Source organism: Pleurodeles waltl, chromosome 11 (assembly GCF_031143425.1).
Source record: "Pleurodeles waltl isolate 20211129_DDA chromosome 11, aPleWal1.hap1.20221129, whole genome shotgun sequence".
NCBI classification, from domain to species: domain Eukaryota; kingdom Metazoa; phylum Chordata; class Amphibia; order Caudata; family Salamandridae; genus Pleurodeles; species Pleurodeles waltl.
The window spans coordinates 365,426,620-365,442,764 of NC_090450.1; the positions used below are offsets into that span (position 1 = coordinate 365,426,620).

The 16,145-nt window shown below is 51.5% G+C and overlaps 1 protein-coding gene across 2 annotated transcripts in view; it reads right to left on the reverse strand.

The window, feature by feature from the left end:
• The window catches only part of SLC25A36 (solute carrier family 25 member 36), a 1,333,693-nt gene that overhangs the window by 159,947 nt on the left and 1,157,601 nt on the right, over nt 1-16,145 (reverse strand). The gene's annotated exons all lie outside the window — the stretch shown is intronic.

The window sequence follows — 16,145 nt, forward strand, 5'->3', positions numbered from 1 at the left end:
TTTTTTAGCCAAATTTTGAGGTTTGCAAAGGATTCTGGGTAACAGAACCTGGTCCGAGCCCCGCAAGTCACCCCTCCTTGGATTCCCCTAGGTCTCTAGTTTTCAGAAATGCACAGGTTTGGTAGGTTTCCCTAGGTGGCGGCTGAGCTAGAGGCCAAAATCTACAGGTAGTCACTTTGCTAAAAACAGCTCTGTTTTCTGTGATATGTCCACGTTGTGTTTTGGGGCATATCCTGTCGCGGGCGCTAGGCCTACCCACACAAGTGAGGTATCATTTTTATCGGGAGACGTGGGGGAACGTTGGGTGGAAGGAAATTTGTGGCTCCTCTCAGATTCCAGAACTTTCTGCCACAGAAATGTGAGGAACATGTGTTTTTTTAGCCAAATTTTGAGGTTTGCAAAGGATTCTGGGTAACAGAACCTGGTCCGAGCCACACAAGTCACCCCTCCTTGGATTCCCCTAGGTCTCTAGTTTTCAGAAATGCATAGGTTTGGTAGGTTTCCCTAGGTGGCGGCTGAGCTAGAGGCCAAAATCTACAGGTAGTCACTTTGCTAAAAACAGCTCTGTTTTCTGTGATATGTCCACGTTGTGTTTTGGGGCATATCCTGTCGCGGGCGCTAGGCCTACCCACACAAGTGAGGTATCATTTTTATCGGGAGACGTGGGGGAATGCTGGGTGGAAGGAAATTTGTCGCTCCTCTCAGATTCCAGAACTTTCTTCCACAGAAATGTGAGGAACATGTGTTTTTTTAGCCAAATTTTGAGGTTTGCAAAGGATTCTGGGTAACAGAACCTGGTCCGAGCCACACAAGTCACCCCTACCCAAACAAGTGAGGTATCATTTTTATCGGGAGACTTGGGGGAACATAGAATAGCAAAACAAGTGTTATTGCCCCTTGTCTTTCTCTACATTTATTCCTTCCAAATATAGGGGTGTGTGTAAAAAAGACATCTATTTGAGAAATTCCATGTAATTCACGTGCTACTATGGTCACCCCGGAATTCAGAGATGTGCAAATAACAACTGCTCCTCAACACCTTATCTTGTGCCCTTTTTGGAAATGCAAAGGTTTTCTTGATAGCTATTTTTTACTCCTTATATTTCAGCAAATGAATTACTGTATACCAGGTATAGAATGAAAACGCACTGCAGGGTGCAGCTCATTTATTGGCTCTGGGTTCCTCGGGTTCTTGATGAACCTACAAACCCTATATATCCCCGCAACCAGAGGAGTCAAGCAGACGTAACGGTATATTGCTTTCGATAATCTGACATTGCAGGGAAAAGTTACAGAGTAAAAAGTAGAGAAAAATTGATGTTTTTTTCACCTCAATTTCAATATTTTTCTTTTTCAGCTGTTATTTTCTGTAGGAAACCCTTGTAGGATCTACACAAATGACCCCTTGCTGAATTCAGAATTTTGTCTACTTTTCAGAAATGTTTAGGTTTCTGGGATCCAGCATTGGTTTCATGACCATTCCGGTCACTGACTGGAAGGAGGCTGAAAGCACAAAAAATTGCACAAATGGGGTATGCCCCAGTAAAATGCCAAAATTGTGTTGAAAAATTGGGTTTTCGGATTCAAGTCTGCCTGTTCCTGAAAGCTGGGAAGCTGCTGAGTTTAGCACCGCAAACCCTTTGTTGATGCCATTTTCAGGGGAAAAACCACAAGCCTTCTTCTGCAGCCCCTTTTTCCAATTTTTTTGAAAAAAACGAAATTTTCACTGTATTTTGGCCAATTTCTTGGCCTCCTTCAGGGGAACCCACAAAGTCTGGGTACCTTTAGAATCCCTAGGATGTTGGAAAAAAAGGACGCAAATTTGGCTTGGTTAGCTTATGTGGACAAAAAGTTATGAGGGCCTAAGCGCGAACTGCCCCAAATAGGCAAAAAAAGGCCTGGCACAGGAGGGGGAAAAGGCCTGGCAGCGAAGTGGTTAAAAAATTGAGAAAAGAAAACGGAGGGAAAACGAAATTTTTTCAAGAAAAAATGGGCAAGGATGTATTTAAATTAATGTTGAAAGGTACATAAGTACCCGTAAGCAAAATCTCTCCAATAGCATGGGGCAACAACAACTTTTGACTATGCTGAAAACCACAAACAGCAAGAGAGGAAGTAGAAGGCCCCTCGAAGCGTTATTTCTACATCGTCGTGACTTACCCATGTAACGGCTACAATAGCCTAGCTAGGGGGTTCAGTCAGTCGCGTCCGTCGCCGTTTTGAGGAACGCGCTGACTGAATTTATGAGTTTATATTAGGAGGCTCCGAGCGGTAGTCCTACCTCAATGTATAGTGCCGAAGGGAGAGGAAAGAGAAGAAGGAAAAAAGAGGATGGGCGCCGCCATCTTGGAGGTCGTGCTCGTCTGAATATGCGAGCTTTACTTATGGTCCTATCTTTGTTTTTATTAAAAAGCGAAAAACTAAAGGTGGCGAACAAGAGCGATGGCCGCCATCTTAAAAATCATGAATGTGAATCTAAGGGACATAAAAGAAAGAAAAAAGAGGGGAATTGCGTCTGAAGAAATTACAAGCTACAAGAGAGAGAAAATATAAAGTCATAGTATCTCTTTATGGAGAAAAATAAGAGCTGCAAGTTTCAGCAAACATTCTGTATATTAATTATTACCAAAAAATGTTCTCATACTTGGTGGAATTACCACTAATTCCAAAGCTCACATGTCAAGGAACAGAATTGTACAAGTATTTGAATAATGCTCAAGTTTGGTAAAAAAAACAAAAATCAATACCATATTTATAGGATGGCTATCATAGAAAGTTTTTCTAAAGAGGTGACTAAGCATCTGCATTTACATAAAATAACATTCATAGTAAACAAGGTAACATAATGAAGCCACTTTCCGGAGATTACATCAACCAATGATGCCATTCAGAGTCTTTATTGAGACCTTGTGAAACTGTGCTATAAAGCATAATCAAGCGACTTTCTTCTTGACGTAATCGTTGTTTCAAATTTTCCCCTCTGGGGAGTGCTTTAAAATGTCTAAGGCCACAAAAGGTAAAGGTGCGTTCTTCAGGATGGAGTTCATTAAAGTGTTCCACAAGAGGGGCCCTAAGGTCAAGTTTTTGGATATTTCGATAATCTTCTTGATTCCTAATTTTCAGTGCTTGAGTAGTGCTGCCAATGTACACTTGGTGGCATGGGCACATGATTAGGTAGACAACAAAATCTACTTTTACTCTAACTCTTCCGGCTGGTAACTCTATTGATCTTTTTTTAACCGCCATGTTTAATGATCTTGACAAGGAATACACAGGTAGCTAGTGTATCCACCGGAAAAGGCATTACCGAAGGTAAGTAACTTGTTCTTCTGATGGATACAACTACCTGTGGATTCCTCACCCAATGAATAGAGTCCCAAAGTAGTACTGCACTCGGTGGTGGGTGCCTGAATGGTCAAACCACCAAATCCTGCAGCATGGACCGTGCAAAATGGCCATCCCTCCTAACCTTTGAATCCAAGCAATAATGCTTTGCAAAAGTGTGGAGGGATGCCCAAGTTGCGGCCTTACAGATGTCAACCACTGGAACACGTCTAGCCAAGGCCGAAGAGGCTGACTTAGCCCTGGTGGCATGGGCTCTAATTCCAACAGGTGGAACCTTCTTTGCCAAAGAATAACAGATTTTAATGCAAAGAATGACCCACCTGGATAGTGTTCTCTTGTGGACAGCCTTGCCTTTCCTCTTCCCCCAGGTAACCGACGAAGAGCTGATCCTCCAGTCTAAACTCTTTCGTCCTGTCGATGTAAAAGCTCAACGCTCTTTTTGGATCCAGTCGGTGCAGCCTCTATTCCTCATTTGATGGATGAGGAGGAGGATAGAAGGACAACAGTGTTAGACTGCCCTACATGAAAGGGTGTAACAACCTTCGGCAAGAATGCTGCCTAGGTCCTCAACACCACCTTGTCCACATAAAAGGAAGTGAATGGGGGCTTAACGCTAAGCGCCTGAAGCTCACTCACCCGCCTAGCAGATGTAATGGCAACCAGAAAAACAGTTTTCAATACCAACAACCTTAAGGCGCATGCATGCATCAGTTCAAACGGCGAACCCATCAGAAATGTTAGCACTAAATTTAAATCCCACTGAGGCATAATAAAGGGAGTGGGAGGAAACCTATTAGTTAGGCCCATTAAGAACCTCAAAACTATAGGGGACTTAAATTAAGAGGGTTGGTTAGTAAGACACAGAAAGGCTGACAGTGCCGACAGGTAACCTTTAGCAGTCGCAACTGCACAACCCCCCAGCGCTAAGGATAACGCAAATAATAAAATAAAATGTCAGACAAGCGGGCAAGTAAGGGATCAATTTGCTTCTCCCCACACCAAGCCACAAATTTAGCCCACCTGCTAGCATAGATAGATTTGGTGGAGTGTCGCCTGGCTGATAAAATAACGTCCACCACTTCTGGTGGGAGAGAAAAGGAACTCAGATTGCCCCGTTCAATCTCCAGGCATGAAGGTGCAGGCTCTGGAGGTGGGGGTGTAGAACCTGCCCCTGCGACTGCGAGAGGAGGTGTGCTCTGTGAGGGAGACGGAGCGGAGGGCACAGTGAGAGTTGGAGAAGATCTGTATACTGCACCCTTCTTGGCCAATCCAGAGCTATCAAGATAACTTGGGCCCGGTCTCAGCGAATCTTCCTCAGAACCCGAGGGATCAAGGGTATGGGGGGAAACGCATAAAGCAACTGGCCGAACCAGGACATCTGAAACGCGTCCCCCAACGCTCCTTGTACCAGATACTGGAGGCTGCAGAACGACAGGCAGTGCGCGTTCTCCTGAGTGGCAAACAGGTCCACCTGAGGAAACCCCCACATCCGGAAGATGTAAAGGATCAGGTCTGGATGGAGACGCCACTCGTTATCGGCCGAGAAGTGCTGACTGAGATTGTCCGAACATACGTTCAGAACTCCGGCCAGATGGTTTTCTACCAAACAAATCCAATGGTCCTGAGCCCAGGACCAGAGCCGCAGAGCCTCTCTGCAGAGAAGGTACGACCCTACTTCTCCCTGCTTGTTTATATACCACATTGCGGCAGTGTTGTCTGTCAGGACCTGGACCGACTGACCGCAAAGGGAGGGGAGGAAGGCCTTGAGAGCCAGACGTATCGCCCGCAATTCCAAAAGATTGATGCGAAACATCTGTTCCACTGGAGACCAATGACCTTTGATCTCCAGGTCCCCCAGATGAGCTCCCCACCCCAGAGTGGAAGCATCCATTATCACCGTGGCCCCTGGAGGAGGTTGCGAAAACAGCCGTCCTTGGGAAAGGTTGCCGTCCGCAGCCCACCATCGTAGATCCGCTGCAGTGTCTCTGGAGATCTTTATTGACTCCTCGAGATCCCCTTTGTGTTGAAACCACTGCCTGTGGAGGCACCACTGAAGAACCCTCATGTGCCAGCGTGCATGAGTGACCAACAGAATGCATGAAGGGAACAGACCGAGCAGACGAAGGACCTTGAGGACTGGAACTACTGCTCCACTTTGAAACATTGGAATCAGTGCCTGAATGTCCTGAATCCGCTGAGGCCTGACCCCTCTCCTGCTCTGGAACCAACTCCACTGCTCCTTTTGATAAAAGGACTAGAACCTCCTGCTGCAACAACAGGAAATGGTCTTCCGCACAGAAGGATGGATGGGGAGGGCTGGAAGGGGGAAACTCCCGAAAGGGAAGGGCATATCCTTACCCCACAATGTTGATGACCCAGGAGTCCGATGTGACCGACTCCCACATACGGAGAAAACAAGTTAGCCTTCCCCCTACAGGAGAAGAATGGGATGGAATGGATAGAGGACTAAGGCTGCTTCCCCTGTTACACCCCTCCGGAGGAAGAGGAAGAGGCAGGGTGCTGCTGGGTGGCCCCTCTCGTCCTAACCCAACCCCGCCCTCTATAGGTCCTATAGGGTAGAGTAGTAGGTTGCTGGCCTGCTGGCTGGAGTCTACCCGGAAAGGAAGAACCACGCCCAAACCCCCTAAACCTCCTAGAGGATCTAAACGGGGTGGTGGAAGAAGCCTGCAAGCCCAGTGACTTAGCAGTAGCCCTGCTTTCCTTGAATCGTTCCAAGGCAGTCAGCCTTCGTGCCAAACAGCTTGTCCCCATCAAAGGGCAAGTCTAACAGGGTCAATTGAACATCAGCTGAAAAACCACACGACCTCAACCAGGCATGCCTCCTGGTCGCTATTGAGGTACCCATTTCCCTGGCTACTGTGTCGGAAATATCCAGTCCTGTCTGGATGATCTGAGTCGCCGCTGCCTGCGCATCTGCCAGAAGACCCATCACGTCCTGAGGCAAATCAGACTGCGCAGCCTTGGCCGTGTCCACCAAGGCATAGATGTACCTGCCCAAGACACAGGTTGCATTGGCCGACTTTAAGGCCATACTGCAAGACGAAAAGGTTTTCTTCGCCGACTGTTCCATCTTTTTGGACTCTGTCTGATGGGGCCCCAGGGAAGGATCTAGGCGCTGTATGTGAAGAACACGAGGCCTGCACCACCATACTCTCCGGAGTCGGATGCTTGGATAGGAAACCTGGATCCCCAGGAGCCACCCTGTATCTTCTGGCTACAGCTCAATTCACCGCAGACACCGGCTTCTTCCAAATCTGTAAGGGCCTCATTAAAGGGGAGGAGCGGCTCTGCCGCAACCGCTGCAGGATGCTAAACCTCTGTGAGGATATTAGGGCCAGATGTAGCAAAGAGATTGCGCCTTGCAAATAGCGAAAATCGCCGTTTGCAAGGCGCAAATGCCTCTTTGCTATGTAGAAATGCATTTTGCGAGTCGGATCCGACTCGCAAAATGATTTCTGACTCGCAAATAGGAAGGGGTGTTCCCTTCCTATTTGCAACTCGCAATGCTATGCAATTTCTCGGTCGCAAATGGAATCGCAGTTACCATCCACTTGAAGTGGATGGTAACCCAGTCGCAAACGGGAAGGGGTCCCCATGGGACCCCTTCCCTTTTGTGACTGGACAAAAAAATATTTTTTCAGAGCAGGCAGTGGTGCAAGGGACCACTATCTGCCCTGAAAAAATCCGAAACAAAAGGTTTTTTTTTTTTTTTCAAAGTGCAGCTCGTTTTCCTTTAAGGAAAACGGGCTGCACTTAGAAAAAAAAACTGCTTTATTAAAAAGCAGTCACGGACATGGTGGTCTGCTGTCTCCAGCAGGCCACCATCCCCGTGAGTGCCCCTACTCGCATTGGGGTCGCAAACTGCGACCCACCTCATTAATATTAATGAGGTGGGTCTTTGTGACCCCGTTGCAAGTTGCAGAAGGTGTCTGAGACACCTTTCTGCATTCCAAATTGCAACTTGCAATTTGCGAGTCGCAGGGACTCGCAAATTGCAAGTCGCAATTTGGAGTTTTGGTACATCTGGCCCTTAGTCTTTACCTCCGCAGCAGGCAGCGGGAGATTTAAAAAGTCTGCCGCCTTCCTAACCACTGAGTGAAAGGAGGCAGCCTCCTCAGTGTACTCCCCAGGAGATGCCAAATCCCACTCTGGGGAAGTGTCCAGCCCTCTAGCGGAGTCCAATCCCTGGAAATTTCCCAGGGGCTCCTCAATCTCTCCTTCCAGGAGTTGCCTTCTGTATTCCTGTTCCTCCAACAGTCTCAGGGCCTTTCTCCTCGAACGCAACCTGGCCTCTATCCCCTGCGTCGAAAAGAAATTAGCCGGCGTGGCGACCTCGATTGACGCTGATCTTCAGATTCGCCCGACACCGGATCCGTCGGCGCCGTAGACAGGCACCCACACAAGTCCGCCACACCAAAGGTCAGTGTTAAACTGGCGAAAACAATTCCTCCACCGTCACGCCAACAGAAAAACGCCCATGCAATCACAACCCACAAATCCACGCGGCGGTCTTTCAAACGCGGTATTCCATTGGCAGTACACACCGCCGCGCTCAAAATACACACACACATCTCCAAAACACCGCCACATTGGACAATTCGAAATACACACACCTGATACACATACACACACCACTCCCACACACCCAATTCAATATAAAACACACACCCACATCACCCACAAACCCCTACGACCACAATTCACAAACGAAGGCCAGAGAGACAGAGAGCACAGCAATTGAGAACCCCACCACACAGAGGCACACAACACCATCACCCATACAACATTTCACGCACAAAACACCACACACCACTACACATCACCACACACATCAACACTTACACCACCCCACACATCACACACACCACCCCATGTCACGCCAAAGACACCCCCGGTTTTCCGAGGAGGAGCTCAGGGTCATGGTGGAGGAAATCCTACAGGTAGAGCCACAGCTATTTGGCTCACAGGTGCAGCACACCTCCATAGCCAGGAAGATGGAGCTATGGCGCAGAATCGTGGACAGGGTCCACGCTGTGGGACAGCATCCAAGAAATCGGGAGGACATCAGGAAGAGGTGGAACGACCTACGGGGGAAGGTGCGTTCTGTGGTCTCCAGGCACAACATCGCAGTACAGCGGACTGGCGGCGGACCCCCACCTCCTCCCCCACAACTAACAACATGGGAGGAGCAAGTCTTGACCATCATGCATCCAGAGGACCTTGGAGGAGTTGGTGGAGGAATGGACACTGGTAAGTCAAATCTAAACTATCATATCCCCCCACCCTACCTGCATGCTATCACATACCCCCACCCTCACCCCCTCCCCTATCACTCCAAATCCTCACTAATGCCCTAATAACAGAAACCACTCATCCCAACACCTAGCCCTGCATGACACAACTAAGCATGGTCACCCCTCACCAAAGCATGCTCATTGCACATACCCATAACAACCCCCTAACCATCATCACACAAAACCACACACAGTAATGCTTGCACTGGGGTACACGCACACCCACCCATTACACACCATGACACACACAGATGCAATAATCATGCTCTTATATCCCTGCTGGACCACTAAGGAACGTCACCACACCAGAGGGTCCAGACATCTCCACTCCAACCACAGAAGAGGCCCATAGTGACGACAGCAGCTCTGCCCTACTGGATCCTGATGACCAGCCCGGACCATCGTGGGCCTCGGGACAGTTGGTTCCCCTTGCACAGACAGCCCAACACTGACCTTCCACCCTCTGGTAACACCAGCACAGCACCCCACCCAGCGGGCCCATACCACCGTACCCAGGACACGTCAATCAGCGGTGTGTCCACCACTACAGGGAACCCAGGATAACCCACCACCCCAACAACAACAGGGACCTGGGGGCAGTGGTAGTGGGCACACCGTCCAGGGGACGGAGGCACAGGAACACAGGGGAACTGGGAGGGCTGCTGTGCGACAGGGGGCGGACAGGCCAAGGGAACCCACTCTCCACGAGGCCCTATCCTCCATCATGGGAGCATTCCACCACTCCCAGGAGACGATGGCGACGGTCCTGGACAAGTTTCAGGAGACCCAGCGCCTGCAGGAGGAGCAGTATTTGGGGTTCAGGGAGGAGCTCAGAACCATCAGCTCCGCCCTGGGCACCATCATAGGGGTGCTGAAGGACATACAAAAGACCATGAGGGACACAGTGGCACTCCAAGGGGCCCCTGACACTAGCCTGGACGATGAACTGCCCACCACCTCCGCCGGCGCTAGTGGACAGGACGCCCCGCCACAGGACCACCACACCAGCACCCCACCCCCTGCAGACGGACAACCACCACGCAAGCGGTCCCTGAGATCCAGGAACAGGACAGAGCAAGATGGCAAGACCCCCGCCAGGAAATGAGACCACCCTGATTGTCCTCCCACTGTCCCACTTGGTTACCCTGTTCATACTTTAACCACCCCAGCTCCACTTCCTATGCCTATATGGGCAGTGCACCTGCGTGACCAATAAACTGGACTCTGCCATGGACATTCCTCCACCGTCCCCCATCACCATTTCACAACCCCCCTCCATTTCTGAGCACTTAAATAAAAACCCTTGAACCACAAAACAATCTGGAGTCAGTCTGTGATTTGGTAAATTTGTATTATCAATGACAGTGTCAAAATGCGTTCTCAATTGTAAAGCCAACATACCTATGTCACACATCACAAGCCCTTGAAGGATGCAAGCAGATGACGCACGTTGGTAACCAAACCTGTGAAACCGTAATGGAAAGGTACAACTCAGTGACCAAATACTGCTATTAAATGACAGACAGCATAGAGGTAGAAGTGTGAAAGTGAATGTAATGGTAAAAAAAAATGTTCTCACCTGTGTGTCACTGGAAATATTGCTGTATGACTGACTCCCTGTTGTCTATGTCTTCTTCCTCGGCTTCCTCCTCATCACTGTCCACAGGCTCCACAGCTGCCACAACACCGCCATCTGGACCATCCTCCTGCAGAAAAGGCACCTGGCGTCGCAAAGCAAGATTGTGAAGCATCGAGCAGGCGATGATGATCTGGCACACCTTCTTCGGTGAGTAGAATAGGGATCCACCTGTCATATGGAGGCACCTGAACCTGGCCTTCAGGAGGCCGAAGGTGCGTTCGATCACCCTCCTAGTCTGCCCATGGGCCTCATTGTAGCGTTCCTCTGCCCTGCTCCTGGGATTCCTCACTGGGGTCAATAGCCATGACAGGTTGGGGTAACCAGAGTCCCCTAATAGCCACACACGGTGCCTCTGGAGTTGACCCATCACATACAGGATACTGCTATTCCGCAGGATGTAGGCATCATGCACAGAGCCAGGGAACATAGCATTTACCTGGGAGATGTACTGGTCTGCCAAACATACCATCTGTACATTCATAGAATGATAACTCTTCCGGTTCCTGTACACCTGTTCACTCCTGTGGGGGGGGACCAGAGCTACATGGGTGCCATCAATAGCACCTATGATGTTGAGGATATGTCCAAGGGCATAGAAGTCACCTTTCACTGTAGCCAAATCCTCCACCTGAGGGAAAACGATGTAGCTCCTTACGTGTTTCAGCAGGGCAGACAACACTCTGGACAACACGTTTGAAAACATAGGCTGGGACATCCCTGATGCCATGGCCACTGTTGTCTGAAAAGACCCACTTGCAAGGAAATGGAGCACTGACAGCACCTGCACATCAGGGGGGATTCCAGTGGGATGGTTACATCAGGTCTGGCTCCAACTGGGTACATAGTTCCTGGATAGTGGCACAGTCAAACCTGTAGGTGATGATTAAATGTCGCTCCTCCATTTTCAACAGGTCCACCAGCGGTCGGTACACCGGAGGATTCCGCCATCTTCTCAAATGTCCCAGCTGATGGTGCCTAGGAACGACAACAGCGACCACAGAGTCAACAAATTCCCAGGTATGTACCCACAGATACACAGAACACGACACCAAACACAAAACTCTTCCTGTATGTGTGTTGAGTGTAGGCCTAGCTATGTGTGACGCAGTAGTAAATGAAGCCATGTGGGCCCCTGAAATGGCAGCTGCCTGACCTCTAAACTGGGACAATGGGAATGTGAGGTATCTGCGCTGGCGTTTTACACCGTCGCAGTAGGCGGTCGTAGACCGCGGCGCAATGCTGCATTGGTTAACATTGGATCCTATGGGTCCCAGGAGCCAATGATGAAGTGCGCCGGCGGTGATGATACGCACCGCCGCGGACATCACCGCTGCGGACGTCACTGCCATTTTCTATCTGTTCAATCACTCGATACCTGATCTTCGACAGGAGAGGACCTACACTGCAAGTGCTGCTGTGACCTCGGTCTGGAAGAGACAATGGCTGCTGCGTCTGGGGAAAGGGCCCCTGCCTTCACTGCTCAGGAGCTGAAGAAGCTCGTGGACGGGGTCCTCCCCTAGTACACGCTACTCTACAGTTCTCCAGACAAACAGGTAAGTACACAGGGAGCACGTTGTATGGGCTATGCCTGGGTGGAGAGGGCTGGTTGTAAGAAGGAAGGGGGCAGAGTTCAGGGAACATGAAGGACTGTGAATGCATGTGCCACATGGCAAGGGTAGGGATGGGGGCCACTCACATCGACGGTGCAGTTGGTAATTACTTTTCTTCTTCCCCTGTGCATGTCATGTAGGTCAGTGCCCACCAGAAGAAGGACATTTGGCGTGCCATCGCCAAGGACGTCCGGACCCTGGGGGTCCACCAGAGAAGGGGCACCCACTGCCAGAAAAGATGGGAGGACATTCGCCGCTGGAGCAAGAAGACGGCGGAGGCTCAGCTGGGGATGGCCTCCCAACGTGGGAGGGGTGCCCATCGCACCATGACCCCCCTGATGTTCCGGATCCTGGCGGTGGCCTACCCGGAGTGGGATGGGCGCTTGAGGGCATCACAGCAGACACAAGGGGGTGAGTACACTCTCATTCTGGGGACTTTGCACGCAGTGGAGGGGTCTGGGTGGGGGAGGAGGGCTGTGGGTTTCCCTAGGCCAGGGCGACTTACGTAGGCTAGGCCCCTCCATAATGCAGGCCATGTGGCACTCCACCCCACCTCAGTAGAGGGCCAAGTAGAGGTATACATGTCCCTGTGGCATCTATGTGTGCAGATGTCCACCATAGCCATGTAGGCCATATCCCAGGAATTGCATCTGTAGAGGCCAAGAGCACGGCGTAGTGCAGGGGGCTGCTGTGTCTGTATTGTCCGCCAACGGTATCGGTAAGCCATGCACTCAACCTGTCTTTCTTCTGTGGTCCCCCCCCCTTTTTCTGCTCTCCCTGTTCTTTTGTGCATCAGCATCATCAGGCGGAGGTACAGTGGCACCGGAGCACGAGGGAGCTGCATCCCACATGGCCATGGAGGGCCACACCACGAACTCAGAATATACCAGTGGGACGGAGGGCGAGGGGAGCTTCACGTCGGTCACCGGATCAGCAAACAGCGACACAGACTCGTCCGCCGATGGGAGCTCCCTTGTGGTGGCGGCACCATCTGTGCCCCCCACTTCTACAGGTACAGCCGCCACCTCCCCTACCAGCACCGCCCTCTCAGCAGCCCCTCAGCGTTCGCCCTGTGCCCGCTCACCCAGGAGGGTGAGCATCACCTTCGCCTCAGGCACCTCAGACCCTGCCCCTGTCACCCCTGCTGCCCTCAGTGAGGAGGCCATTGACGTCCTCACGTCACTCACTGTTGGGCAGTCTACCATTGTGAATGCCATCCAGGGTGTAGAAAGGGAGTTGCAACACGGTAATGCATTCCTGGAGGGCATTCATTCTGGTCAGGCTGCCCTTCATCGAACCCTGCAATCTCTGGCCTCAGCACTGATGGCAGCCATTGTCCCTGTGTCTAGCCTCCCCCCTCCAACTTCCTCCACCCAGACCCCAGCCTATCCCAAGCACACCATCAGACAAGCATGCATACACCTCAACACACAAAAGTAGCTCAGGCAAACATAAGCACCACACATCCCACAGGCACTCACACAAGCATCACCCACATACAGACACAGCAACATCCACTGCCTCCACTGTGTCCCCCTGCTCGTCGTCTCCCTCCTCCCTCCCAGTCTCGTCTACACTCTCACCTGCATGCACTACATCTACAGGCACCAGGACTCGCACCAGAACACCCAGAACCACACCCCGCTCACCTGTACTCACCACCCCCACTACCATTTACACGTCCCCTGTGTCCACTCCCAGTGTGTCTGTGACGCCCCCTCCCAAAGTACCCAAACGCGGGCACACACACACCGAACATCCATCCACCTCACAACAGCCTCCAGTACCTGCACCTGCACCCAAATCACCTAAACGTACACCTCCTACAACCACCTCCTCTTCCTCCACTCCCAGACCCCCTCCAACTACCCATCCCAGTCTTCGTCAGCAACTCTTCCTCAGCAACGTTGACCTCTTTGCCCCCACCCCTCCAATTGATAGGTCCCGTAGTAGCACCTCAGCCAAAAAAAGTCCAGTACCAGTGGTGCGTGTTAAAGGTGTGTGGAGTGCACCAGCCACCAGGGCAGCCAGTGTGACACGGAGCCAATGCACTGCCAGTCCACCCCCTGTAAAGCACCTCAAATTGGAAAGTGGCCGACGGGACAGGGTGAAGACTCCTGGCGGCAAAACTGCTCACAAGGGTCCCAGGGGGATTGCAGAGTCAGGTGTGACTCCTCCAAAGGTGGTGAAGGGCCAGAAGAAGTCTGCACAGTCTGGTAAGAGCAGCACGGCGGAGAAGGCCACCATCCTCCCTGGCGGCCGGGACGCCACCGCCAGCACCGCTCCACCAGAGTCAGTGCCCAGGAGGGCAGCAGTATCGTCACTGGTCAGGAGACCACCGCCGGAGTCAGTGCCCAGGAGGGCCCCAGCAGCCACAGCCCCGCTGGACAATGAGGGACCGTCATGCCACACACCAATGCACAGGCCAGAGACCGCCATGGCAAACACCGCTCAACAGGTCAGAGACCGCCATGGCAAAGCACCGCTGAACAAGGAAAACACCGCCATGGTGAGGACCGCTAAACAGGGCAAAGCACTGCTGAACAGGTCAGAGACCGCCATGGCAAAGCACCGCTGGACAGGGAAAACACCGCCATGGTGAAGACCGCTGAACAGGGCAAAGCACCGCTGAACATGGCAAAGCACCGCTGAACAGGGCAAAGCCCCGCTGAACAGGTCAGAGACCGCCATGGCAAAGCACTGCTGGACAGGGAAAACACCGCCACATCAAGCATCGTTATCCCATGTGCAGCTGGGACAGTGACGGAACAGGAACCGTCACGGGGAGCCTGGTGCAGTCTGGGCACCATTCCCCCTCCAGAACCAGTGGAGACATGCATCCACTCCATCTGTCCTTCACAGGATGCAGCACTCTGGGCACCAGTCTCCCTCCAGAACCAGTGGAGACTGTTATCCACTTGAGAGACTGTGGCTTTGCACTCCCCATGATGGTACAGTGGGCAACCCACCCACTGTAGAGACTTGAGAGACTGTGGCTTTGCACTCCCCAGGATCGTACAGTGGGCAAGCCACCCACTGTAGAGACTTGAGAGACTGTGGCTTTGCACTCCCCAGGATGGTACAGTGGGCAAGCCACCCACTGTAGAGACTTGGGAGACTGTGGCTTTGCACTCCCCAGGATGGAAGAGTGGGCAACCCACCCACTGTAGAGACTTGAGAGACTGTGGCTTTGCACTCCCCAGGATGGTACAGTGGGCAACCCACCCACTGTAGAGACTTGAGGGACTGTGGCTTTGCACTCCCCAGGATGGTACAGTGGGCAACCCACCCACTGTAGAGACTTGAGGGACTGTGGCTTTGCACTCCCCAGGATGGTACAGTGGGCAACCCACCCACTGTAGAGACTTGAGAGACTGTGGCTTTGCACTCCCCAGGATACATCAATGGGCATGGAGCCCCGTCGTCGATCTGGCGTGGTGCTGTCATCCGGCTGAGGTGCCTCCCCCTTCCCTCTGAGGTGCCTGTTGTATTTCTATCTGATGCCCCTGCAGTATTCTCTCCGTTTGTGGACAGGTATCTAGTGTGGGCCTCGTCCATGCATTTTTGGCCCAGTGGTGCATGGACATAGATATGTGCATACTTCTCGTAATGTATATAATTTTGAATGTGTATATATATATATATATATATCTGTATATATTTGGTAACTGTATTTTGATACATTACAATCTTTGAACTGATTCCCTTTTGTCTTTGCATTCTTCCGGGGGGGTTGTTACTGTGATGTTTGGAAATGCACTGGTGTGTGTGTTGTAATGTGCGAGGGTGGGGTGGGGGTGTTGCGTGTGTGTCCCTCTGACTTTTGCCTCCCCCTCCCCTATGTCGTAGGTGCAGTACTCACCTTTGTCTTCGGCGCCGCCGTTGCTGGTGTTCGTAGGGCAGGGAGTATTTGTAATTCCGGCTCCATGGTGTCCTCCTTCCTCGTGGAGTGTGTTGAGGTGAGCGTTTTCCCATTGCAAAAGCTGTTTCCGCCGTGTTTTTATCCACGGTGAATCCGCCCCGGAAAAGGTGTCGGATTGGCGGGTTGTGATACTGTGGGCGGTACATTGTCTCCCGCCTGTCTGTTGGCGGTGACCACCGCGCTGCCTGTCTGTACCGCCGTGGCGGGCGGAGTGTTAAAGTGGCTGTCTATGTTGGCGGTTTCCGCCACGGTCATAATTCCCTTTTTTTGTCCGCCGGCCTGTTTGCGGTATTACCTCACCTTTAACATCGTCC